Below are 3,807 nucleotides of genomic sequence, written 5' to 3' on the forward strand. Positions count from 1 at the left end.
GTAAACCATATTTATTTTATATCTTTAAAATCTGGTTCACAACTAGGATGGACCATTTTTTAAGGCTATTTATTCTGATTTAAAACAAAAGTATCTTGATTTTATTTAGTAATTTATTTCATTTTACAACAACAAAAAATAAGAGTTTTAATTAAATTTCAGAAAACATTTATCTTCATGGAAGAAAAGTTTAGAAAAAAAGTAAATAAAAGTACTTTTATTTCCCACAGATTCCCATATTAATCAAAAAGGCCAATGGAAAAATCCTTGGTGAAATTTCTAATCTCCAGTTTGAGCTATAAAACAAAAAGACATCCCTGCATTACCACATCATTTTACAGTGCAGATGTAAAGAAATAAATAAAATGTTTGACAGAAGTGTGCTGTAAAAAGGCCAGCAGACAAGCTCTAATAAGGCCTAGCTACTTTAACATATTAAAAAAATGTTATTAGTGTTTATTGAAAAAAAAAACATTATTTAATGTTTCGTCTGCTTTCACATGGAATTCCCAGGTGTATTTAAATTTAACACCACCACATCCTTCAGTTCTTCCCAACCCTGTTCATGAAAAAACATCTTTATTATGCAGAGTGCCCAGTGTATTAATATTCAGTATCACTTTTCACTTTTGCCCTTGTACCATGACCTACAGGTACAACCAGAGGTAAACTGTGTATTAATAGAGATTTATACTTCTAATGTACAGATCTTCTTCTCCCTCTTCTGCGATCTTGCTGAAATAAATGTTCTCCCATATGTTTAAGATGTTTTAGCTATCAAATTTTCTAAGTTGTTTGTATTAGAAGTTGGAAGCTTTGAGAATGAATGTTTAACATTTTGAAGACTGAAGCAGAAGATGTAACTGAGACTTTTTAACTGAGCACAGTCAACGACCATCTGTGGGAGCTTCACAGGTTGAAGGTTTCCATGACCTGAGCGAATGGGGACTGTCTCTTTCAGCGGTGATCACCCATGGTACAATCAAACTGGATGCCTTGGAGTTTTAATGTTGACGCCATGAACTTAGAATTTATTGTCTTAGATGTATACTTAATACTACATGCAGATATGAGAAAATGTAAAACCAGGTGGAGATTGAATTTCATTTGAATCTATTCAATTCACTAAAAGAACTCCAATAGGACTGAACTTACCTTGCCTTTTTTACTTGGTTGGTTTATATGGAGTTATTAATAATTGATTATCTACCAGTTTTCTAAAATAAATATCAAAGGAAGATGGCTCTTTCCATTTGTAGTGATTTATATTTGGCGCTTTGTTTCTGCTCTGTCTGACGTAGCCTGACGTAGCAACAGCAGCAGCAAACCCTCAGACCTTCCATCAGTGACAACAGATGTGTCATTAAGGCCCCGGTCACACAGGTCAGTGATGCCCTGGCAACCTCTGGTTACTACGGAAAATATCTAAATTCCCTAAAAAAGTTGGTAAATACTGAATGTTCCTGGTTGTCACTAGGTGAAATTGATTGCTAAGGAGGTGCTGTGCTGTGATTGCATTGGTGGCTAACAGATTACCACAGTTGCCTGTAGTTTGCATGGCAGATACCAACTTGTCTGCAAACACTGCTCTCTGAGCTGTAGTGGAATACATGGAATTTGAAGGGCAATACAAACCAGAAATGGAAAACGTTTACCTTCAAGTAAAAGTTGTGCCTTCCCGCTGCAACTAATACTTTTATTTTGAAGGCCATTGGTCTCTTGTTTCTGGTTTATGTCGCACTCTTCACAGTTTTACTACCACTTAGTAGTACCACCACCATGTAGTTGGCACATGTTTGCAGACATTGGCATTTTTAATGCAAACTACAGATGACTGCAGCTTCCTGTTAGCAACTACAAGGAGGTTTTTAGTGCAACATTGTAACAACCACTTGTAACTGATTACAGAATATACATTTTCTGGTAAGAGAATGCACATGTTTCACTTGTAAGCGGTGGTTACTAGATGTTCAGTCTTTAAGCCTGTGTGATTGGGGCTTTAGTCAGATACTGCATGACAAGGACAAGCCTGGGTTTAGGTAGACTGCGAAAGCGTTTTGAATCCCGATAGCTTAAATTGTGTGAGCTCTGTGAGGTTTGACAGTGAAATGATCTAACAGTGTTTAACTCTGGTGCACTTTGGTGACGGTGTTCTTACCTGAACTGACAGGTTCATAATGGAATCTCAATCTTCCTGGTTTGTTATAATGAAATAGTGTGTTTATATAAAGAACAGATGGAGGTCGAGGCTTTGATGAACATAAACTTGGATGGAGAGCAAACTAAAAATGGGTATGATTCCAGGTTTTCGTGCTTTAATATGTATTTAGCTTAGCACTTTAAAGTTTAAAAACACTTTCAATCTGCACATTTTAAATCCTCATAATATGAATCTTTTTTAAACAGCAAGATAGAAAATTTAAGGTCACCTATGTTTACAGTTTGTAGCATAACAGAAAAATGTTAGTCCTTCCAATATTACAGAGAGCAAGTTTGAGATTATTTGGAATAATTTGGATTGTTTGGGGTTATTTAGAGGTATATTGAAAAAAACTAACTGAATAAAGCTTCTGATTCTGAGTACCTATAAATATGTTACTATGAAACACAGTTTCCAGTTTGCCTCCTATCCAAGTTCTCCTGTTGCACAGTGACCAGAAAGATTGCTTGTTTTTGTAGCATATTAACAATCATGCCTAGCATAGGGCATTGTTTGTAGCCATTTTTAGACCTACTGGGGAGAAATGTTACGCTTACAGCCTGTGATACTGTTAACGAAAAACATTGTAGCAAATTAATTGCAGTGTTAATAGCATATTTTATGAATATTTGCTATGTGAAAATGAAATAGAAAATTCTTTAGCAGCTGATTATGAGAGCTTCTGCTTTATGTTTTGAGATGTTTATTTTAAATGCCAAAGCTGAGCATCCTTGCTGTGTAGCGAGCACACACAAACACACACACACACACTAACACAAACAGACACACACACACACACAGATATATTTATGTAGCTGACCTCTGAGGGTTTTTTTCTTGATACAAATAAATCAGAACGGTGTTTTTGAGGACATCACATTAGAGATGTAGAGCTCTGATTCCGTGAACCACTTTTGAAAAGTTTACTTCCTTTATTCAGCGCAGACGTTTCCTCAGACTGTGATTTGGGTGTATATATGTTCTCACTGTATATTCTTTATGCCAGTTACCCTGGATATGTTTACATTATCAATGATAGGGGAAAAGTTTACATTAATGATTCATGATCAGACAATAATTGGCCATGTTATTACTAAAACATGTTGGTTCCAATAGAGACTTTTGTTTTCAATATTCCTGAAAATGTACTATTTGCAGGATTTTAATCTGCCAGCAGTGTTTTGTTTAAAAGTTTAAAACCAATAAAGCTTGCCTGGATCCAGCCTCCTTTGTGTTTAGTTGTCCATAATGTGCACTCATTTAAAAACTCTTGTGGGAATTTGAGCAGTAGTTTGGAGACAGTTTGTTTGTTAATTAAAATTGATCGAAAGATTGTTAAATAAATGGAAAAAATGGGGAAATAAAATGTTATGCGTCACTGTTAAAACTGTTATAATTTTGTCAGTTGATAGTTTATATAAAGACACAATTTATTAAAGGGAACAAATTATGATTTTACTTATCTTGTGGTTGAAGTGGTAGGTGATCATAAATGTGACCAAATGAAGTCAGTGTTTACACTGAGTGGTAGATCTTACTTTACTCACTAGCAAATACAAATACATGGATCCTCTTTTCTGAAACCCGGAATGACCAAAATTTCAAAT

The 3,807-nt window shown here is 35.1% G+C and overlaps 1 protein-coding gene across 2 annotated transcripts in view; it reads left to right on the forward strand.

Moving 5' to 3' along the window:
• The window catches only part of LOC102307775 (voltage-dependent calcium channel gamma-7 subunit), a 42,759-nt gene extending 39,335 nt beyond the window's left edge, over positions 1 to 3,424 (forward strand). For both annotated transcript variants that reach the window (XM_005933744.2, XM_005933745.3), the window contains exon 6: positions 1 to 3,424. This exon is cut by the window's left edge and continues 1,369 nt beyond it. The gene's annotated coding sequence lies outside the window, so the exon portion shown is untranslated.
• The last annotated feature ends 383 nt before the right edge of the window (positions 3,425 to 3,807 follow it).

Source organism: Haplochromis burtoni, unplaced genomic scaffold, assembly GCF_018398535.1.
Source record: "Haplochromis burtoni strain Fernald_Lab_line unplaced genomic scaffold, NCSU_Asbu1 Contig_168, whole genome shotgun sequence".
NCBI classification, from domain to species: Eukaryota; Metazoa; Chordata; class Actinopteri; order Cichliformes; family Cichlidae; genus Haplochromis; species Haplochromis burtoni.